The sequence below is a fragment of the Castanea sativa genome, chromosome 11 (assembly GCF_040712315.1).
Source record: "Castanea sativa cultivar Marrone di Chiusa Pesio chromosome 11, ASM4071231v1".
NCBI lineage: Eukaryota > Viridiplantae > Streptophyta > Magnoliopsida > Fagales > Fagaceae > Castanea > Castanea sativa.
Genome location: NC_134023.1, coordinates 60,332,624 through 60,358,003, shown reverse-complemented (window position 1 = coordinate 60,358,003; position 25,380 = coordinate 60,332,624). Strand labels below are relative to the sequence as shown.

At 31.5% G+C, this 25,380-nt stretch overlaps 1 pseudogene; it reads left to right on the top strand.

Annotated features, from left to right (window-relative positions):
• The first annotated feature begins 9,881 nt into the window (after positions 1-9,881).
• On the top strand, positions 9,882-13,807 carry LOC142614885 (putative receptor-like protein kinase At3g47110; annotated as a pseudogene).
• The last annotated feature ends 11,573 nt before the right edge of the window (positions 13,808-25,380 follow it).

Sequence of the window (25,380 nt, the reverse complement as noted above, 5' to 3'; positions counted from 1 at the left end):
TGGACCTCTCTTAGAAAAGTTAATGCATTTTTTATTCAAAACCTAAACTAAGTGATAATTGCTTTACAATTGGAAAGTCCTAAATAAGAGTCACTTTGTAACTTTTTAACAGTGACTATGTGAGCTACAAATTGCTTTGGGTTGTCTATACCTTGACAGTGACCCATGTAATTTGACAAGGGCTGATCAGAAGTCCAACAATCTCTTGCAATTCAATCATAACTCTCCTATAAACTTAGGTCCCGTTTAGGAACGGTGTTTGAACAACAAAAATTGTTTACCAACATGTATTTCCATACACTTGCTTCAAGATTTCACTTTTATTTATTTATTATTTATAAGAGTTAAGTGATCAAGTATCTCGTCCATCTAATCTTAACACTTGGATTCGAGACGTGGAAAATATTAGTACCAGAGTTAACAAGGTTATTTAGAGCGGGAGTTTAACTCTAGAAAAGTGAATTGTTCCCACTATTCCACCTTTTCTTAATCAACAAAGGAAAAAAAAAAAAACAAACAATAACTCTCTTACACATAAAAACCAAACAAATCGTATGTACAATAACTATATTTTTCAATAAATTTAAGACCCACTCAATTTGCAATCTCACACAATTTTACCACATGATGAAATGATCTACTATAAGTGATCCATCACTTTTTATAACATTTTAGACGAATGACCACGTTTTTTTCTATAATTTTTAATCCCCCACTTCAACAAATTATAGAATTACTTGCTAAAAGAAAATTCAGTGGAACATGGTATTTCGTACATTTCACTTCTAAGTTCTAAAATTGAGTAGGGTTAGTAGCTTTGGAAAATATTGATGGATAAAGTTTCTTTCTAAACTAGTTTAAAGAAAAATGCTTTAAACTCTCACTAAAAACTTAACATGACTATCTATTTTGAAAATTTAATAATTGGATTAAATGTTCTTTATGTTCTTAACATGCATGTCAAATTTCTTTTAAATTTAATATTATTTACTATTTGATTCATAAACTTATTTTTTATGCATAGTCTAAAACTCCAAAAACATGAATTTAGATTTTTTTTTTTTTTGATGACATAACTATCGATATTTTATTTTTTTGAAAATTTGCAAACATAGAGGATATAATAAGAAAATTCAATCTAGTGGTAAATTTATCATAATTCACTTTCAATAAATTTATAAAAAAAAGAAAAAGAAAAAAGAGGAAGAGTCTGAAAAAAAAAAAAAAAAAAAAAACATTTGTCCAATATTGAATGAGGTCGATAGGGGAAGTTTCCTCCCTTTTGTTATATTGTCAAATGTCCCTTATTAAGTGGAGGGGGAAAAAAAAGAAAATAGTAAAGAAAAAAAAAGATATTTCTATAATCCCTCAAGTCCCTATAGCCAGTTTGTTCTTCCCTACCTTGTTATAAATATGTGCTTTACCCTGAGCACCTAAGCAGTGAAATCAAACTTAGTCTGTAAAAAAAAAAACCAATTGTACCACTTAGCGAAAACAAAAATTGCTAATATTCAACTTGAGCATTGATTTTTTTTTCCAACTATGTTAGAAATTTCTTCATAGGAATACGATGGATTGAATAATGAATGTGGTCATGTGTGATTTGTAAGACCCGTCAATCTGTCAAGCTCATCACAAAGGAATGTTGAATGTGGCCATGTAGAAAGGATAATTCTGGTGCCACATAAAGTGGCACAATTTGTGCTATAACTTGCCCACTTGACAAGTTGTGAGTAGGGCTGTCCAAAGACCTGCAGGAACCGACCCACCCGCTGCCGCCGACGGAACCCGACCCGCCGCTGACCGAACCGATTACTCCGGTGGTCGGCGACGGTTTTGATTCTCCAAAATCCGAGATCAACGGGTCGGAGATCGGATCTCCTCCTCTCAAATCTGTGAAACCCGATCTGACCGACCCATCATTTTCCCGGCGAGTTTTTGAGATTTTTTGGGTAGATCCGGCGAGTTTTGAGATTTTTTGGGAAGATTTAAGCTAGATCCGGCGAGATTTTGCTAGATCTAGCCAAGATCTTGCCGAAAATGGATAAGATCTCGCTGGATCTGGCGAGATTTGGCCGAATTTCTAATGTTTTTCAAAAAAAATTTCGCCGGATTCTGCGTTTTTCAAAATTTTTCTCGCCAGATTCTGCGTTTTTCATATTTTCTTGGCCGAATTCTTGCCGTTTGCAAATAATCAACCCCGATTGAGACCCGACCACTTTCTGGCAAGAACCGTTCGATCCGATCCGATTTTCTAACTGGTCAGCGGCGGGTCTGAAAATCTAGAACCCGACTTGGTCGAGTCGGTTGTGGGTTGGGCACAAACCCGACCCGTACCGACCCGTGGACACCCCTAATTGTGAGTGGTAGAAAGGTAACTTCACATTACTTCTCTATCACTCACAACTCGCCATGTGGGCAAGTTGTGAGTAGTAGAGAGGTAATCTCACATCACTTCTTTACCACTCACAACTCACTGCGTAGAAAAATTGTAGCACAAATTATACGACTTTACGTGGCACCAGCACAACTCTGGTAGAAAAAAACCAATTGATGACTGTCTGAGTCACTCCTCTGATATAGAGTGATGACTCACTAAACTTGAAAGTTGCCAAACGAGAAAATGCATGAACTAAAGTGACTGTTTTGAGTGTGGGAGTCCCTATTTCGTTCAATTAACTTGGATTCTTTTTGTCTATCACTGACACCAGGGGTGACTCTCTCTCTCTCTCTCTCTCTCTCTCACACACACACACACACACACACACACACACACACACTGTGACTATCCCTGCTAGTTTGGCTGGTGAGTGGGACCAACTGACATGGACATGTGGGTCCCAATGGAGCTGTTGTTAGCCAGAGAATGCGCGAAAACAGCACGGGATCTATTTCCCGATGCAGTAATAGACATTAATAATGGCCTGTTTGGAAGTTTAGAGAGGGAGGAGAGTAAAGGGGAGTAGAGGGGAATGGTTATCCTCCACTTCATTTGGATGTTTTTAAAATTAGTAAGGGGAAGGGAGTAATTAGCCCTTTCTCTTGTTTGGATATTTTAAAAATTAGGATGGAAATAAGATGAAATGATTTAAATAGACAAATTTACTCCTATTTGAAAATCTTTTTTTTATCTAATTAATAAAGCAATTTTTTTTTTTCTTTCGCTATTTGGATGCCAAGAAAATGCCATCCCATAAGAAATTTTTTTTATTGTTATGAGTGCTCTTTAACTTGCATACAGATACCAATAGTTTCTTTACTGACCAGTAACAAATATCTGCAAAACTCTTCATAATGGACTTAGACAAAATCCTTTCTCATCACCACCATGAAGGGCATAGATTTCTAAGAAAATTTTAGGATATTAAAGCTCTAGAAACAATAAACTCTGCATCAGAAGTCTCTCATTCAATAACATTACAAGGCTCTAGATGTCAAGAATGGAAACCTCCTTATTGGAAACGCACAAGTGTGCAAAACAATAGAGACATTAAAATTATTATTTTATCAGATCAGTCACAACAAGGTGTATGTGCATGTGCATAACGTAGCTCCGCTTTGATTTTCATAAGATTTCATTTATTTTTTACTATCTCTATTTTCTCAGCAGCCAAATAGTGATATAATTGTACTCTATATGTAATTCTTACTTTGTTCAAAGTAGGTGATCTGATGAGCATCAGATGAGCATATTGTCCTTGTAATCATTGTTTTTCCCTTCCCCTGTTCTATATACGTTAAAACAGGGTATCCTTAGCTTGTATACTGTTTGATATTATTAATACAATGCCTATCTTTTATCTCCAAAAAAAAAAAAGTAGGTGATCTAATTGGTTTGTTTTTGTTCAAAGTAGGTGATATTCATTTCCGTCAACTTCCAATGGATGAGATTTTTTTTTTCTTGGCTTTATCTGTTTTCTCAGCAACCAAACGGGGGATAGGTGTTCTAGATTTATGAATTTTACTCTGTTCAATTGGATTGTTTTGTTTCCTATTCTTGGATTTTGAAAATTGATCAATTTTGTTTTGTTTTGTTTATATCTTCAATCATGAAGCAGCATGTTGATCAATTAAAAATAATATACAACGACTTGGTGCTGTGTCTGATTCTTGAGAACATGTTTTGAAGAGTTTTCAAAGTCAAATAATTGATCATCTGTTTGGTTACTGAGGAAAATAATTTTTTAGTTAGTAGTTACGGAGGAAAATATTAAGGAAAAGAAAAGAAAATAAGGATCTATGTTATTTTTTTGGTTTGTAATTTTGTTAATTTAGAAAGGGTAAATTGGAAAATTCATTTGGTTAATAATTTATCTACTTTACTCTCCCTCTAAATCTCTCTAATTTGGGGGAATTAAAAATGAGAGGTTAGAGGTAATTGAAACCCCTCTTTTCTTAAAAAACTTTCAAACAAAGTAATTGAATTACTCTTCCTCCCTTTACTCTACTCTTTCTCTTTTTTTTAACTTCCAAACAGTCCATAACTCTCTCTCTTCTCTCTTTCTCTCTGCCATTCTTACACACACTAGCACTTCCCATCACTCTCTTTCTTTCCATCTCTCTCTTTCCATCTCTCTCTTTCCTTCTTTTATATAAAATATTTTTCCGATACGTTTGGACCCCACTAAAACACCCTATCATGTCGAACGTCAAGTCCTTTGATTTTGACCTCCATATCTCTCACTCTTTATTTTCTTTCTTGCTTTCTCTAATTTGTGTGAGCTATAGTGAGAGAGCGAGTCATTGTGTAATTGATGATGGAATGGGGAAGGTGGGTTTGGGCTAATGTGGGGCCAGGAGTCCGGGAAGGATTACTGTGCACCCATGTGGGAAGTGGGGTCTATGGTGTGAAAGGAACCAGGTATTAGAGAAATTTACACTCTGTTTGGAAAGGCTGGAGGAAAGAGGAAGAAAAGAGGGATGAGAAGATACATAGTCCTTTCCTCTATATGGTTACTATGGAAGAAATAAAAAGGAAGAAACTATTTTTTTTGGGTTCACATATTTGCAATGGAACAAGATTTTTCTCCAAATTTATTTAGAAAGAAATTCTATAAACTTCTCATATATTTTTATATTGAGTGTGAATTTTGAAAATCTAATCGTTAGATTGCATATTCTTATTATATTCTTCATGCATGTAAAATTTCAAAAAAATAAAAGATTAATTGCTATCTTATATAAAATATTTTTCCGATACGTTTGGACCCCACTAAAACACCCTATCATGTCGAACGTCAAGTCCTTTGATTTTGACCTCCATATCTCTCGCTCTTTATTTTCTTTCTTGCTTTCTCTAATTTGTGTGAGCTATAGTGAGAGAGCGAGTCATTGTGTAATTGATGATGGAATGGGGAAGGTGGGTTTGGGCTAATGTGGGGCCAGGAGTCCGGCAAGGATTACTGTGCACCCATGTGGGAAGTGGGGTCTATGGTGTGAAAGGAACCAAGTATTAGAGAAATTTACACTCTGTTTGGAAAGGCTGGAGGAAAGAGGAAGAAAAGAGGGATGAGAAGGTACATAGTCCTTTCCTCTATATGGTTACTATGGAAGAAATAAAAAGGAAGAAACTATTTTTTTTGGGTTCACATATTTGCAATGGAACAAAATTTTTCTCCAAATTTATTTAGAAAGAAATTCTATAAACTTCTCATATATTTTTATATTGAGTGTGAATTTTGAAAATCTAATTGTTAGATTGCATATTCTTATTATATTCTTCATGCATGTAAAATTTCAAAAAAATAAAAGATTAATTGCTATCTAATCAAACAAATGTTAAAATTTCAAATTTTTATAATCTAAAATTATGTATAAAAAATAAGTTTATTTATCGAATAGTAAATAATATCCAATTTGAACGAAATTTGATATGTATTTTAAGAACACAAGAATATGAAATTAATATATGAGAAGTTTGAAAAGTACTTTGTTCTTTGCAATCTGCCCAAATTGGGCGGAATTGAAGGGAGAGAATGGTTTTTAAATAATAAAACCCACATATACAACATAATATGACATGCAATTATATATTTTCCCGTAACTTTTATGTATCTTTTACATTTATATGGGTATATCCATCAAAAAAAAAAACATTTATATGGGTATAAAAGTAAAAAGAAACATATATTTTCTTTTCATTTTCTTTCTCATTGCAATCCAAACAAAGGAAAAAGAAATACATTATTCTCTTTTCTTTTCTCCTTCTCTCCCTATTTCCAAACATACATAAGACAATTGATTTCTTTTCTTTTCTTTCTCATTTTCTTGCTATTATTCATTTCTTTTGTCTTATCTTCTCTTCCCTCTTTTCTCTTTAGTATTTTGAAAAAAATTTCTATTCCTAACTCTAGTTAACGCTAACAATACATCTTTTCCCACACCTAAATCAAGCATCTTTATGTGTCAATTATTGATTGAATTTTAACACCTTCACATAGGTAATAGGTTAACTACAATTTTTTTTAAAAGCTAAAATCTCTTATTGACAAAAAATTATTGTGCACTATATGAATGAGATTTAATTTTGAAGTAGGACCCACGTATCAGTGATATATGGGTCTCATACTTAATCATTACGCTTTTCCAAGTAATTGTATTGAGCATTTCATGATAGTGACAAGGGTCACTTGCATGTGGAGTGTGGACCTCAGTTACAAAGCCTAGCAATCTTTTAATTTACTCAATATCTTAGACATAAAAATCAAATAAATATGAATAATGTTAGAGATATAAATTTTTTTACAAATTGCTAATGTAGTGAGCAATTATTGGTAAATAAAAAAGTGATATTAATAGTAGATCTAGATGAAAACTAATAAGTAGTTGGTCACATTAACATTTTGTAAAAATATTGTAAAATAGTTTGTAACTGTAGCGTTACTCAATAAATATAGCTCATGCAAAAATTTCATTTATTTTAATATAAAAATTTATTTCTTTTTAGGCCATTTTTCAAAAACATTCACATAATAATATTATTTTTATTTTTTAAAATTTTTTTAATTGTTTCTCTCTCATTTCGTACATCCATCAAACAACATTCCACAACTGAAAATTAAAACCTTATCAACACCAATATTCTTAAACAATAACGTGGGTTTTGGTCTTTTGGGTGAAGATTACGAATTTATTAATATTGTCCTTGCTGATAATAATCAATTGAAGCATTAAATTTTTTCCCCTGCTATGTTAAAAAATTCTTCATAGGAACACGATGGATTGGAATATAGTTGGCAATGGAAATTTAGAAAAAAAATGAATGTGGTCATGTAGAGACTGGAGACCCATTAACCGTCATGCACGTCTTATAGAATTACGAGTCACTAATCCTCGTATAATCTATAATTACAAGAAAATTTCACTATTTCAACTGAATTTTTATGTGGTTCAAAAATACCTTCATCAACGAAAGGTCTCTTAGAAATATAGTCAAAAATGTCAAATAACAAATTTCATTTTGAATTACAAAGGAGACTCCTAAAATTTAGAATTTTGTTTTTTCTTTAGGTTCATCTTTTTATTCCCTAAAATTTAGCATTTTTTATTTATTTTTCATCCAATAAAAGTAAAACAGCCCCCAATTTTAAAAAATAAAAAACTAAGAGAACTTCTAAAATTCAATCTTCTTTCCCATTACGTTCATCTTATTTTTCCCACCCAAACTTTTCTCTATATATTACTATACCACTTTCAAACACACATCTAAGAAAGAAATTACAGTTGCTTATTTCTAAAATTTATCATTTTTATTTGTTTGGAAAAATATATATTTTCAAATTATAATAGATGCAAATTGTTAACCTTTAACCAAAAAAATATAGAAGAGCCTCTGAGCAGGAGGCTAGTAATTAACTAACTAAAGTAATTATATATGTAAATCAATGTATATTGAAACTTCAATTAATAAAACACCTCCATGATCATTATGTGTCCAGAAGATTAATTATGGACTAAGACCATAAATAAATCACTGGTTTTCTATTCACACCTATTCACCGAACCCATTGATTAGATGATAAAGATGCCTTATGGACCTACATGTCATGTTACGTTTCTTTTGCTTTCTTCTTTCATTTATTTTATATATACATACATCCATACAGTATGACAAATTTAACTAAATTGACAATATATTATTGGACAAATTTTAGCTACAAAGTTGGTTATAGCCTAAAACTACAACCTTATTTAACATCATTAACATTACTACATCTTTTAAAAAGCTAACTATTGAATTGCATGTTCTTTATGTTTTCAATACGCATGTCAAATTTTGTACTAATAAAATATTATTTACTATATAATCTATGATATTATATTTTATGAATAAATTTAAAATACAAAAACTTACAATTTAAACATTTTATTGATGACATAACTATTGATTTTTAATTTTTTAGAAATTTTGCAAGTATGGAAAATATAAGAAGAAAATTTAATCCAATGGTGGATTTATCACAATTCATTTCCAATAAAAAGATATTGAGTAAGGTTGTACCCTTAGGTTACAATTAATTTTGTAACTAAATTTTGTCCTTTATATTTTCATTTAATGGAATTACCCATTTAGTTTGAAACAAATACTAGTGCATTTCCATCAATAAGTAAAACTCTCATATATAGTGCATTTGATAAATTATGTTTTATAATAGTGTACTATTAGCGCGATGGTCACTTCACAAGTATAAGTACTTGTGGGCAGTGGGGACAAAATTCATCTCCAATAAAAAGATATTGAGTAAGGTTATACCCTTAGGTTACAATTAATTTTGTAACTAAATTTTGTCCTATATATTTTCATTTGATGGAATTACCCATTCAGTTTGAAACAAATACTAGTGCATTTCCATCAATAAGTAAAACTCTCATATATAGTGCATTTGATAATTTATGTTTTATGACAGTGTCCTCTTGGCGCGATGGTCACTTCACAAATATAAGTGCTTGTAGGCAGTGTGGACAAGGGTCAGAGTTCAAATCTGCATGAGAAAGCTTCACCCACATATATTTAGGTAGAGTTTCGTAACCTACCTTTGTTAAAAACATGGCTAAATATTTGATTTCGCTCCACTTTTATATCTCTCTCCTCTAAAAACACAAAAAACATAAAAATACAAGATCAAAAAGAAACTGACGGAAGACTTGCATCATGGGATTTCAAACCACAGGTAGACAACTCAAATTTCGATCAAATCTCAGGTGGGTAAAGTGTCAAATTTCAAACTACAAGTAGACAACTTTAACTTCGGCCGAACTATAGGTGGGTAAGTTGTAATTTGCAAAAAAAAAAAAAGTTTTATTATACTACACTTTATAATTTATTTTATCCTAGTTGGATTAGCATTTTTATTGTAGATCTTATTTATTTTATTTCTACATATTTTTAATCGATAAAGGTATATTAAAAAAATATGAATATACATACTTAAAAAAAAAAAAAAACAGAGAATAGAAGAATTAATTGAATCTAAAAAAGGATCTCTTAAGAAATTTGTTACTAGGAAAAAAATAAACAATTAGATGAATTTTTTTGTGGTATAGATTTATTATCAAAACTACAAGTTATAAAGAGCTTTTAGAAATAGACGAATATACTTTGATTAAAAGATCTAAAGTTATATGAAATGAGTAGTCTAATTCTTTTCCAAATGCATTTATGGCTTGTAGAAATTTTTTGATAGCCCCAGTTACAATTTCTTACACAAAAAGAAATTATATAAGTTTTTTGATAGCATCTATTACATTTTTTACGCACAAAAAAATATTTTAATTAAAAATAGAAAACTATAGCATTCCACGTCCAGCGCTTTGGTGTAATATAAAGGGAGCAAAACTATAGCATTCCACGAGGATCATGGGTACAGGGTCTGATTAATTAAAGATGATCAGACCGACTATAATCCCCAAAATTCTCGCACCAAATTTCTTCTCTCTCGCTCTCTTTATAAATTTGCCACTTCTTGAGATTCTATACACAGCCAAATTAGCCTTCCCTCACAATACACACTTGTACCAACTGCCTCTTCAACCATATTGCATATGGGGCTTTCCCAGTGGAGTTCATCTCCACCGTCCTCTTCTTTTTTCATACATGCTTTTATCCTTCTCTGGTGGTGTGGCTTGTTAGTCACCTCTGTCGTTGGCGGGAATAATGAGACGGACCGGTTGGCGTTGCTTGAGTTCAAAGCCAAGATCACTCATGATCCTCTCCAGCTTTTGAGCTCTTGGAATGATAGCATCCACTTTTGTCAATGGCGAGGGGTTACCTGTGGTCGTCGACATCAGAGGGTCATTGTGTTGGACCTGCCGCGATTTTCGGAACTGGTAGGCTCTATATCACCACATGTTGGTAATTTAAGTTTTTTGAAGCATCTGTCACTATTAGACAATAGCTTTCATAATGAAATTCCTTTAGAAATTGACCGTTTACGCAGATTACAAGTCCTATTCCTGTACAATAACACACATATTGGCAAAATTCCAAGAAATTTATCCCATTGCACCAACCTCAATTACATTAATTTTGGTCACAACCTTTTGGATGGGGAAATACCTACAACTCTTGGCACTTTGTCAAAACTCCAAATCGTTTCTTTTGAAGAAAATAATTTGACAGGAAGTATCCCATCCTTTTTCGGTAACTTATCCTCTCTAGAAGTGTTTTCTGCAAAATCTAATAACTTGGGTGGGAGTATCCCTCATTCTTTTGGCCAATTGACGAAACTTACATATTTTTATGTCGCATTAAATAGGTTGTCTGGAAGAATTCCTCCCTCAATCTTCAATTTGTCTTCGTTACAGGAGTTTGATGTAGGAGGCAACCAAATCCAAGGGCACCTACCATTGGACATAGGAATCACCCTACAAAATATCAAAGTTTTAAGCATTTTTGCCAATCAATTTACTGGACCTATCCCTATTTCAATATCTAATGCCTCAAATCTATGGCTGCTTCAACTTGATGAAAATAATTTAAGTGGAAAAGTTCCTTCTTTGGAGAAGTTAAACAAACTTTCAGTATTTGTTATATACTCTAACGAGCTTGGAAATGAAGGGGCAAATGACTTGAGTTTTCTCTGTTCTTTGACAAATGCCACATATCTAACGTTTGTGTTGATACATGTAAATAACTTTGGGGGAGAGTTGCCCAAGTGCATTGTCAATTTCTCAACTACTCTCACCCAATTGGTTCTAAGTAAGAATAAAATATCTGGAAACATTCCTATTGGAATAGGAAATTTGACGAATTTGAATCTACTAGCTATGGAGAACAATAAATTATCAGGTCATATTCCTTTTGAAATTGAAAAGCTACAAAAGTTACAATATTTGGCTTTATCTGCAAACAATTTCTTCGGGAACATTCCATCTTCTCTTGGAAATTTAACTATGTTGACAACTTTGTATTTAGACCATAATAATCTTCAAGGAAGCATCCCCTTAAGTCTAGTCAAGTGTGAAAATATGATTCATTTGGATCTTTCTGAAAACAATCTCAATGGTACAATATCATATCAAGTAATTGGTCTCTCATTCACAGCAATTTCTCTATATTTGTCAGCCAACAAATTTACTGGTGTCCTTCCTACAGAAGTAGAAAATTTAAAAAATTTAGAAGAGTTGGATATTTCTGGAAATATGTTGTTTGGAAAAATTCCAACAAGTCTTGGTAGCTGTGTAAAACTAAAATATCTAGCCATGAGTAGCAACTTCTTTCAAGGGGTCATTCCTTCATCTTTGGAATCATTAAGGGGCCTTCAACTTTTAGATCTTTCTAAAAACAATTTCTCTGGCAATATTCCAAAATTTTTGGAGAGCTTTATCTTCTTGAAGTTATTGAATTTGTCTTATAACAATTTCGAAGGGGAGGTACCAACAAATGGAGTTTTCAAGAACATTAGTGCAACCGTGATTAAGGGAAACAGTAAGTTATGTGGAGGCATGCCAAAGTTTGATCTTCCTGTATGTAAATACAATAAACCCAAGAAGAGGAAGTTGACTCTTTCCTTGAAGCTAATAATCTCTATACTTTGTGGCCTTTTTGGAATAACTTTGGTGATTTCATTTCTACTTCTCTTCTCTTTTAAAAGAAAGAGAAGGGAAAGTATTTTAAGTAATTCACAAAATTTACTTTTGAATGTATCTTACCAAAGTCTCCTAAAAGCTACAGATGCATTTTCCTCCACTAATTTAATTGGTGTGGGAAGCTTTGGATCTGTGTATAGAGGAATTCTTAGTCATGATAGATGTATAGTTGCTGTCAAGGTGCTCAACCTTTTGCATCGTGGAGCTTCCAGAAGTTTTATTGCTGAATGTGAGGCTTTGCGAAACATCAGCCATCGGAATTTGTTAAAGGTACTCACAGTATGTTCAGGTGTTGACTATCAAGGTCATGATTTCAAAGCTTTAGTATATGAGTTCATGACTAATGGCAGCCTAGACGAGTGGTTGCATCCAATTTCAAGAACAAATGAGGTTCTTGAGGAACAAAAGAATTTGAATCTTCTTCAAAGATTGAATATTGCTATTGATGTTGCAAATGCATTGGAATATCTTCATTATCATTGCCATGCACCAATTGTTCATTGCGACCTCAAGCCTAGCAATGTTCTTCTCGATGATGAAATGATTGGACATGTGGGGGACTTTGGCTTGGCAAGGTTCCTTCTTGAGGCCACCGAGTGTCATGCTAATCAATCAAGCTCTATTGGATTAAGAGGAACAATTGGTTATGCTCCTCCAGGTTAGTACCTTTTCTATTTTTGAATATTAAATTATTTTCTTTCTTAATATTTCTTGATGTACTTTCAACCATGAAATAGCTTAAGGAAGCCTTTTAGAAGATGGAGCATGTCCTGAAAGAAATTTCCACCTTTCATAATTTTTTTCCTTTAATATGCCACTAAAGAGCTCTTTCAAAGTTTTGCTATTATAATTTTTTTTTTATATGAAACAAGATCAATCATATTGTGAATGTTCTGTGCAATTGTAGAATATGGTTTGGGAAACGAGGTGTCAACTTGTGGTGATGTCTACAGTTATGGCATACTATTATTGGAGATGTTCACAGGAAAAAGGCCTACTGATAACATATTCAAAGACAACTTGAACCTTCATGATTTTGTTAAAGGAGCATTGCCCGAACGAGTCATTAACGTTGTGGATCCTATTATACTTTGGGAAAGAGAAGGTATGGAAACAAGGACAAATGATACTCACATTCAAAATTGAATAGGAAGTCCCAAAATTCTGGAGTGCTTGATTTTGATATTTGGAATTGGAGTGTCTTGTTCTATGGGATCTCCAAGAGAAAGGATGAACATGATTGATGTTGTAGCTCAGTTGCATTTGATTAGAGAGAAACTCCTCAGAACTAGAATACGTGGAGAAAGAGTAATTTAACTTACAGGTAAATTGTTTCTTATAGTACTTGTTGCTCTAACCTTTATGGAGGGAGGGGGATCATATAGTCACACAATGTCATGTGCTTGTCACGGTACTTTCTTTTATTATAGTGAAATTGATAATATTGATGCCATGTGAAATTTGATTACATGATGGTACTATTCATATGATTAAGATTAGTCCAATTTGTTTTCTATGATTTAGAATAAGCTCTTTTTTGTCCCCTCCCCCCTTAATAAGTTCGTTGAAAAACACATATATCAAAATGAAATTTAAGCTATTTTCGATTTGGTGATTTCTACCATTGCTGAGGTTGAGATTATTGGCATTGTACTTACACACTGTACTTTTTTTTTTAGAGACACCTTTGATCTTTGATGTAGACATAGGCATAAATTACTCCAACTATGGAATTTTAATGGGTAAGAAGTTTAACTAATTTACTTGGAAATATTTACTTATTTATAATCTTAACTATCTCACAAGTTCCTTCATAACCATATCCATAAAAACGTTGAATGAGTTTGGGATTCAAAAGCTGAACCTTCTTGCATTATTATGAATCCTTTTACTAGCAAGACTAAAACTAAAATGGTTGCTTGATTTTTAAGCTATGGGAGATGGATAGTTGTTTCAATTCCTTACTCTTGAAGGGAAAACCTCATTCACCGCATAGCATTAATCTACTTTGGAAACCAAAGCATGTTCTTCCGATACATAGAAATGATTTCCCTTAATTCAATGATTTAGAGAGATAATTGTCTTCCTTGAATGCAGGTACAGAGGGCTAATGACCCTATTGGAAGGTGCTATCATGACTTGAGGAGGGTTTGATTTTTTATAATGTTGGAACAAAATAAGATTTGTAGCACCTCCTTTTGTTTCTATTAGCAATCACTTATTAGTTTATCTTGTATTTGTCCAAGTTTTTTTTTTTTTTTTGGTAATCATATCTGTGGAATAATTTGTAACTTTAACATTACTTTAAAAAATAATAAAGACTCCGTGGATGTAGGCTTTCATGGCCGAACCACGTTAAAATTGTTGTCTTCTTTCTTTTGTTTGCTTTCATTTTCACAAAGGAATGTCATAGCTTGGAGCCTTGGATAGCTCTAGCAACCAAGAATTGCTTCTAGTTTGGTAATGAATCAAATGATTAGTTCTTTTGTCACTGCAAATTATTAGCACTAAATCAAATGTGTGTCACCCATAATTTGATGATTATGTACAGGAAAAAGCGATACGTACTTGCAGGATCATACCATTAACGTTATTATGAAGCACCCAATAGTTTCTTGTAGATCTTGTAATGAGAAATTTTTTATTCTTAACAAGATTTTTTTTCCAGATAATGTCTTCTGTGGTTTACTTGAAATAAATAGAGTATATTTCATAATTTATTTAGATTTTATTTTATGAATCTAACATAATACAACATATAATGTTATTTTAAATTTTAAATAATGTGACACTAGTTAGACATTTAAATTTGTAACATTTAATTTCAATGGAGAAACCAATCAATTTCCAATTTGAGAAAAGAACCAAGGAATGGTCAAAAGTGAGAAGAATATATGTAAAACATACTTCGCGTGACTTTAATTTAAAAGTTAACTAGTCACAATGCAATGCGTATAATTATTTTGAAATGTAATATAATGTATAATTTATTCTTTAAATCTTATTGTAGATAATTTTTTCTCTTTAAAAATTAAACAATTTCTAAAAGTAATTTCTATCTCTCTATTTTTACAAATATATAATTGTATCTTTTTTTTTTGTTTTACTATTTATATTGTTCTTTTTTGAAGTGGTCCATTTTTTTTTTTTTTATTATGCATTATACTTTCTTAATTTCTTTTGATACAACTAAAATTTTTAAGTTTCAAATTTCTCATTCCCTTAAAGATGATTATCTTGATAATCAAAACTTATCATATAATTACAATTAATATTACTCAAATAATTTATAATACTTTCAACCCAAACTAGTTTTTTCTCATTCTTACCAAAGTGGACCGAGATGGATGAATTGGACTAAAAAGATTGAAGTAGATTGAAATGGACCGAAATAAATTGAATTTGATCAAAATGGTATAAAGTAGACAGAAATGAATCGAATCATACTGAAATGGACTGAACTGGATTGGCATGGATCAAATGGATTAAATTGAGCCAAAATTAGAAAGAATTGGACGGAATAGATTGAATTGGACCAAAGTGAACCAAAATTGACCGAATGACCAAATGGATCAAATTAGACTGAAATGGTATGAATGGACCTAAGTAGAGACAATTTAATACTAGTCTATTAATTAAAGCACCTCCAAACTCCCATCACAATAAACGTTATGCGTATTTTCTAAATATGAATAGCTTTATGATAAAACTCTCTTATGCTTCTACTCATTAATTCAATATATGTGTGGTATTGAATATCTGTGATAGAATTTAAGACTTATAAGCTTGAACTTTGAAGTATAACCTTTACATGACTAGATAAGAGATGGAAAAAGAACTATTGCGCACCCTTGGTGTGATAGACATTTCACAAATATAAGAGCTTGTGAAGTGTGAGGGAGGCAAGGGCTATTTTAGGAGAGAGTTTCACATACATATACACTTAGATTAGACTAGACTAGACTACTAGAGTAAAATTCTATCTCATGTAAAATAAAATAAAAGGAAAAAGAAAGTATTTTTTTCTCATAATTAAAATTTCAAATTTCTATTGTTTCATAACATTGAGAGTTTTTCTATAATATAGCCTTAAGGCTTGTAGCATAAATGGTCACACTTTTTGAAATTTCAATAAAAGTATTAAGGGAGGAGTAATGGTATACACAAACTATTTTACAACATTTTTACAAAATGTTGATATGACCAACCTTTTATTGGTTTTCATCTACGCTTATCATTAATATCACTTTTTTATTTACTAATAATAATTTATCATATCAGCAGTTTATAAAATTTTTTGTAAAATAGTTTGTATCTTTAGCATTATTCTCAAGGGAAGAGTAAGATAAAATTTGAGTTTTTCCTTTAAAGCTCTTTAATGTACTGTTCCAGCTTTTTTTTTTTTATATTTTAAAATTATTAATTGACATAAATGCTTTTTTTTTTTTAAATGAGACATAATGATCCCTAATTTTAAAAGATAATGGTTTCAAGTATGAATATATTTCAAGTATGAGTACATATATATATATATATATATATATATATATATATATATTTGTTTCTGATCACATCAAATGACTCTTTAACCATTGGTTACCAAACAATATTAATAACATTGTCTTGTAGTACAATGAAGTTAGAGTTAACGGTTCAAAAGACGTTCTTTCACGAAAGAAAAACGAGACTAGGCCACAAGAAGAAGTTAAGAACAACAACAGAATTCAAAACAAATTCTCTACAAGAAAAGACATTTTTCCCATACCAAAATATTTAGATAGCATGACGGGAACATCAAATAATTTTGACCATCTTATTCTCTACCTCAATAATTGACCCACCAATTTATGTTTTTAGATAGATAGATGTTCATGAAGAATGGGTGGGTTTCAAAGCCTAGATATATATGATACTATAAAAGATATTATTATTACTGAATTATCACTTATTGAAACCCAAACCTCACCCACAAATTCTATTCATTTTAAATTATGTCATTTGGACCCAAACAAAACTCGGGTCTAGTTTCAAGACCCAAAAAAAAAGGCGCCGGGGTGCGGTTGTATATAGCTTTGGGCCTATTATTTCCAGTATCCTTGGACCTATTTATGAAATTTTGGAATTTGGATCCTGGAAACACCAGGTTTTACAAAAATTTTGGAATTTGCAGATCATGTAATGAGAGCCTTTTTTATGCTTAACAAGATCTCCTTCTTCTTCTTTTTGATTTGTTTTAGATAATATCCCTTGAAGAGTACTTGAAATAAATAGAGAGTTAATTTCATATTTTGAATTTTATTTTATGAATCTAACATTATACAAAGTATAACGTTATTTTAACATTTAAATAATGTGACCCTAGTTGCATCTTACATATATAATATTCAATCTTAATGAAAAAATCGACCAGTTTCCAATTCAAGAAAAGAACCAATGAATGGTCAGAAGTGAAAACAAAAAATATGAGAAAAATATATACTTTGAATGTCTTGAATCTAAAATAGTCCCTGCCTCTACACTTGATGGGCGCCCTCTTTCTGTGCATTAATGTACAACGTGAAAACCCATTACATGCATCTCTCTTGGAGCTTTAGTTGACGACCTCGAGTTCCATTCACTCCCCCGTGTATCCTTCCTAATAAATTATTTTCCTCAAAAAACAAAATGAAGCTAATATACGTTTGCTTTGTCTTCTGTGATGATCAGGAGTAAAACTTGTAAGCCATTTTTATTCTAACTAATCACAGTCACGCAATGTATGGAAATATATCATTATTTTGAAATGTGATATAAAATGTATACTTTATTCTCAAAATTTTATTGTAGATGATTTGTTCTTTCTAGAAGTTAAAAAGTTTTTAAAAGTAATTTCTATATCTCTATTTTCTAAATATATAATACTATTATTTTAGTGTTTTTTATTGATATTATTCTTTTTTGAAGTGATCTATATTCTTCTAACTATTGTTATTACACATTATATTTTTCTTTTTCTTTTTTTCAGTACAACTAAAATTTTTAAGTTTCAAAATTTCTTATTTTAAGTTTCAAATATCTAAAAAGAAGGATGGAAACATCAAATAATTTTGACTATCTTATTCTCTACCTCAAAATTGGCCCACCATTTTTTATTATTATTATTATTTTTTTTTTAAATGGGTAGATGGTCAGAAAGGGCACTATAAAGAATTATGGATTTGGGTGAGATTTAAAACTCATATATAGGGCATTATAAAGAATATCACTACTATTGGGTTATCACTTATCACTTGAAACCCACCCACCAATTCTATTAATTTTAAATTATGGCATTTGGACCCAAACAACACTTGGGTCTAGTTTCAAGCCCAAAAAAAGGAAAAAAAAAAAAAAAAGCGCTGGGGTGTGGTTGAATACAGCTTTGGGCCTATTATTTCCAGCATGCTGCCTTGGTAACTTGAGAGTTGGGACTACAAAGTCATCTACAAACGATGCTGAGGTAGTTCTTTCCGCGGCTAAGTGACTCCTATCATATCCTAATCACTTGCGTCCCTAAAATGTTGAACAATGTTATAGTTAATTTATGAGATGTCAAATCCACAAAACGGCATGGCAGAGTTAGGGCAATTCTATGTTCCAATTAGAAATCCAATGTTGTGTAGTTGGCACCTGCCCTTTTAATTTTTTTTTTTTTTTTTCTCAACAGAAAGTGAAAGGGGCTAAGGTTTAATAACATCGAAAGAGAGGAGAAAGGGTATATTTTTTGTATTTCCAAAATATTTTATAATTTTCTTATATTTACATGTCATTAAATTGCTCACTTTTAGTGGTGGTAGCTGTGCCATTTTGTCTTCATAGTTATTCACTATACATATGTAGGAAAAGTTGAAAAAGTAAAAAAAATAATAATAGTAATTTTTTTTTTAAAAAAAAACCCTGGAATAAGGATGAAGTAACTCAAATAATTTTACCATTTCTTAACTTTAAATTATGTTTTTTCACAATACTTCTTAATATACTTTCTAGTATGAAATATAACTCAAATAAGAATATCTTGTAGAAGATAGAGTATGCCTTGAAAAAACTTTTCTGCTTGTCATAATATTGTTCCTATTATATGTCACTAAAGAGCTCCTTCAAAACTAGTGAGATTATATTTTTTTTTCCTTTTTTTAATATGGAATTAGATCAATCAAATAAAAATTTTATTTGCAATTGCAAAGTATGGTATGAGAAATTAGGACCCAGTGATATCTACAATTACTTCATACTATTATTAGAGCTGTTCACAGGCAAAAGACCCACAAATAATTAATTTTTTCAAAGATAGCTTGAACCTTTTTTTGATTTTGTTAAAGAAGTTTCACCCAATCAAGTGCTTGACATTCTGGATCCTGCTCTAAATTTGGAAAAAGAAGATTTTGTTAGAGGGTTAGCAACTAGTTTACTGTATCAGCATTCCCTCGGCAAACTAAGTAACTAACTTCTTACAAAACGATAACACTGTAATTAAAGGCTACAACCAACTACTTGTAGTATAATTCCAACACTAGATAGGTTGTTGTATGAATTCAATCTACTGCACGACTTGTTGCTTGACTGTCCTTCAGTCTTCACAATTTCATAGATTTGTCATTTAACAGCCTCCAAAAATCAATGACTTCAATCTTGTCAACCTGATGAGAGAATTTTTAAGAAATTGGGCCTCTCTCAGAAAACTTAATGGGTTTCATATTTGAAACCCAGCCTAAGTCCTGATGGACCTCCACTTCTGCTTAATAGTTAACCACCCATCTAGCCCACATTAAGTCAACTCAAGTACCAAAATCTAATATATTTTCTTTCACCAACATCCATCCAACAATAGACAACGTGGTGGTGGTAGGAATAATCTATCATATTTTGACTACATGTAATACCACCTCGTTTGGATATAGTGGATAAGAACTATAAATTTGTTATTCTTGAAATAAAGTTTTGCCCATATTAATAGGGGGTGGAACTACAGCCATGGGTGTGGTGGCCGTGGCCCTCTCAAGAATTTTTAAAAATCCTTTATAATAGATAGTATTTAAAAATAGGAGTAATCCTCAGCAAAAATTCCTAGTTTCACCCCTATTTGGGGATAATAATCAATTTGAGCATTGATATCTTTCCTGCTATGTTAGAAATTTCTTTCATGAATTGGAATCGATGGATTGGAATATCGTTGGCAATGAAAATGTAGAACAATCAATGTAGGACTTGTGAGACCCTTCAATCCATCATGCACAGAACACGTCCCCTTGTACAAAGGTCAACTGTGGACCTTGCCTCATTCATTCTCATAGGTAGTAAGGTGATCTATGTAATCTGACAATGGCAGGTCAGATTACTCTTACACATAAAAGCCAAATAAATATATATGTCCCATAACTATTTCTATAAATCTAAGACATGTCCATTTCATACACAATTTCACAATCTGGTGAAGTTGTATACCATGAGTGATGGATACTTCTTTTTTATTTTTTTATGGTTTACAATCAACTATTTCAACAAATTATAAAAATTGGTGTTAACGTGGCATTTGGTATATTTGACTTTTAAAATTGACCAGGGTTACAAGCTTTAGAAAATTTTGAATGAGGTAGATAGGAAAGTTCCTCCACTTTGTTCCATTATCAAATGTCTCATTTCAAGTGGAGGGGAAAAAAAATGAAAAGAACGAAATCTTTGGAATCCCTCTTGTGCTCCTAATCTTTTGGATTTAGGTATGATCTGTACCACATGGTTCAACCCTCTGTTATGAAAAAAACCAGAACCCAATAGATTAGGGATGAAATTAAGTCTAAAATATTATGATTAGTATCAAGTTGTCTATATTATTTTCTTATTTTGTGAACATCATGTAGATTTGGGTTGCCATGCCATGAAAATAAAATTCATCTCTTATTTGAATTTTTTGTTATTTTTAATAAAGATATTTGGAATTCAAATCTCTCATTTCATGTTATAACTATAAAAAAAAATTATAAAAAAAATTAAAAACCTTAACGACAATACAATTAATTAATGATTCAATGTGGGTTCCAATTAGCTCAATTAGTAAAATTGCTGATGGTTGAATAAGATATTTGAGGTTAATCTCTGCTTACACCAAAAACCGATTAATGTTTTAATCTGAAGATAAAGAACACAATCATAAAAAATGGAAACCATAAGTTGAAACTCTATAAATAAAATAAATAAAAAATTAAGGATTCAATCAAATTCATTATACGAAGCATGCTAAAATGTCCTAAGCCATTAGTATTTTTTAAGGGGGAAAATAATAAATGTGTTTAGTTAGAGTTTTGTTTTAGAAGAGGTGACGGGTTATGTTTTCAAAAAATTGGGCATCTCTTAGAAATCTTAATGGGTGTTTTATTCGAAACCTAGCCTAAGTTCTTCTTCAACCAAACTCTACTGAAATGGATTAGCCAATGATAATCTATATATATAATAATAGGTAAAGTTGAGAGAAACTCAAATTAAAATTTCAAATTAGAGTTCCAATTTTGTGCCATGTGTCCTAAATTATTTATTCTTAAAGAGTTTTATTTTTTAATTTTAGAATCAAATGTGGGACCACATCATAAATATTCATCCAAGTGAGTTATTAAGTACAAAAACCAAAGAGTTTAGAATAAATGAATCGTAAAAAAAAAAAAAAATAGTACTTCACAATAATTTAAAAAATACATGAAAAATTTACATTTTATACTTAATATTATCCTTACAAAATTTTTTTAAGAGTTAACAAAACATAAAAATGACTATCAATAGTATTTAAATTTTATATATAGGAATTATATTTAGCATCTTATTATATATCTTTAAGTATATCAATATATATGTAAGGGGTTACAAGCTAGTTACTCTATAATTGGAAAGTCCTGAAGGGCCCATTTAGTTCATGTTAAGTAAACTCAAATATGAAAATCTGTTCTTATTAAAAAATCAAAATGATAATTGCTTTATAATTGAAGCAATGGTTTTTTTTTTTTCCTGTTATATATGCTAGAAATTTCTTCATTGGAAGATGATGAATTGGAATATCGTTGGCCGTGAGAATTTAGAAAAATGAATGTGGCCATGTGGAGATTGGAGACTCGTCAATCTGTCATGCACAACCCCCTGTACGTGGGTCTATGCATGTAATATCACCTCCAGCTATGGACATTGACTTATTCATTCTCATAGATGACCCATGTAATTTGACAAGGGCGGGTTAGAAGTACATCAATCTTGCAATTCAACCGTAAATCCTTTACACGAGAACTGACTTGTTTCCAAGATTTCACATATTTTTCATTAGACCCTAGGAAGAGAGAGTAGCAGTCAAGCTTCTTGTCTACCTCATCTTAATGTTTGGGTTCTAGTCGTGCGGGACACATTAGTACCAGGGTTGATGGGGTTATCTAGTTGCGAGTATTACTTTGATACTCTAGTTCTATTATCTGTCTTTTGGTATTTTACTGTATGACTGTGTTTAGGTCATGTACTTTTATGATAATTTGGATTTTATTTTGTTATATCTATTTGGTATCTGGTGTTTGAAGCCTGTGAAGAGGTGCTTGGTCGACCAACATCCTTTGGTATCACAACCTGAGCTGGTTCTTTAAGGAATGAAGTAAAATAGGGGCCGAACACCTTTCAATGCAAGCATTTGTTGGGCTTCCATGGTTCTCAATAGCAACCTTAAAAGCACATGAACCAGGCAGCTCAACTAATAAGGAATCACGAAAATCATCATCAAACCCCAAATCGTCAAAATTCTAGCAAAAACCAAGCCTATGTAGGATCAACATACATTTGGAAAAGTAAATAACTGACTTTATACAAACCGACTACACAGTAAATCCCCCTACCCCCAATATCTATGTATCCCAAAAATATTCGAAAAAAATTATTATGCAGGTTAGTATCCAAAATTATTACATCAACTCAAATAACTGGTGAATTTTATTTTCATATATCGCAATGGCCCAAATCTATGTAATGTTCTCATCTAGTTGGTTTCATTATTTAATTTAATTTTTTTTTATATGAAAAGTTGGTTCCATAATTACTATCATGCTGTTTTTATTATTTTCTTATTTTGTGAACATCATGTAGTTTTGGATCACCATGTTATGAAAATAAAAATGATAATTTATTGACATTTTTTGTTGTTTCTAATGAAGATATTTAAAATTCAAATCTCTTATCCATTGTAACTAAAAATACCAAACCCTACGATGCAAATAATTAAGCGAGATCAAATTTATTATACAAAGCCATTAATTTTTAGGAGGAAAAAATAGTAAATGTGTTTATAATAGTAAATATATATATATATAATAAAATAAAAGTAACAGTGTTTTCCAGATATTAGGCCTCTCTTAGAAAATTAAGTTAATGGGTTTCTTTTAGGAAACCTAGCCTAAGTCCTGAAGGGCCTCCACTTTTGTTTAGGGTTTATTTGGGATCCACTTATTTTGTTAAAATTGAAAACTTTTTGCTGAAAGTATTGTATATAAATATAAAAGTTAGCTGAAATAATATAGTGGGACTCATGAATAGTACCAAAAGGTGTAGTGGAGCTCATGAATATTAGCAAAAATCAGTTGAATAGTAAAATAAGCTAACTTTTTAATTTGGAGCAAAACACACACTTAATAGTTGACCGCCCATCTAGCCCACGTTGAGGCATCTCACATATCAAAATCTTTTTTGTTTTTGTTTTTGTTTTTTTTTTTTTCCACCAAAATCCATCTAACAAACAGCATTCAACAATTCAAAGGTTCAAATCTTATCAAAACCAATATTCTTAAACAACCTCGTGATGGGTTTGGATGAAGCAGATGAGAACTATGAATTAATAGTCTTAAAATAAGTTTGACCGGCTATGTTAAAAATTTCTTGGAATAGAATGGATTGGAATATCATAGGCAATGAAAATGTAGAACAATTAATATGGGACTTGCCAAGAGTTTTGTGTCTTAATTGGCACCTCTCTATATACAAAGTATTTGGAGTTTAAGGAAGAAAAAAATCGAGTTACGAGATTAACAACATATTACAACTATCTAAAAAAAAGGGGGACTTGCGAGAACCTGTTAATCCATCATGCATGTCTAGTAGAATTAGAACACTAAAAGGTAGGAAAGGATGAGAATTCTTTTGAAAATGAAACAAATTTTTGTAAATTTGGGATCGGGGTTCCTCTCCAATTTTTTGTTCTCTCTCTATTTACTTACTAGGTGTAAGATGTTTCTTTTGTTGGATTTTGTAGAGCCTATTTGTGTTTAATTTGAATTATGACTCAACCCGATATAAAAGTGCTACGGTTTCTAATGAGATTTTTTATGAGCCTTAGTCTATTGGACGTAAGCAAATTGTAGAATCATGTAAATATTTTCTTGTAGGATTATTTTCTTTGATGCATATTTTTCACAACTTTTGCATTTCACATATCTGAGAATTTTATATATATTCCTTCATCATAAGAGTTTTGAGACTCTCTCCAAAGATTTCCATGCATTGCACAAATTCCAAGTCCTACTATTGGACGATTGAAGTTTTCAAAAACACAACTTTAGTAAGGGAAATAGTAAGCTCTATGGAAGCATGCCTAAATTTGAGATTCTTGTATGCATATATTGCAATAAATCCACGAAGGGGCAATTGACTCTTTCCTTGAAGTTAATAACTTTGGTGATGCCATTTTTACAACTCTACTCTTTAAAAAGTAAAAAAAAAAAAGTATTAAGGAAATTTAATTGTGTGGATTAATTTTGGATTTGTGTATAGAGAAATTCTTGATCAAGAGAGTCATAAGGTTTGCCGTCAAGGTGCTCAACCTTTTGAGCCATAAAGCTTCCAAAAAGTGTCAGTGTTGAATATGAGACTATTAATACGGTCTCTCTTGTTTATTCACCTGTCGTTTGTTTTTCTTCCCAGTTTTCAATCTCGTTACAATATATTTTATACGGTCTCTCTTATCTCTATACTCGGCAGTTGGCATCATAGACAGAATTCAATCACACTCTCATGACTTTCCTACCACTTGCTAAATTTATGTCAATTACGTTCTCTTCACGACACTTTCCTTGATTACGACAGGTTCGATGAAGAACTCATAGATGACTCTTCATCAATTTCTATCCTGTCACGATCATCTCTACCATCTTTATAATTGTGCTTTCCCTGAGCACCTAAGTAGCAGTGAAATCAATCCCTTCGTGTAAACCAAACAACACCCAGTTGTATTTTTAGCCGAAAAAGAAGAAAAAAAGTGTACCAAATTGC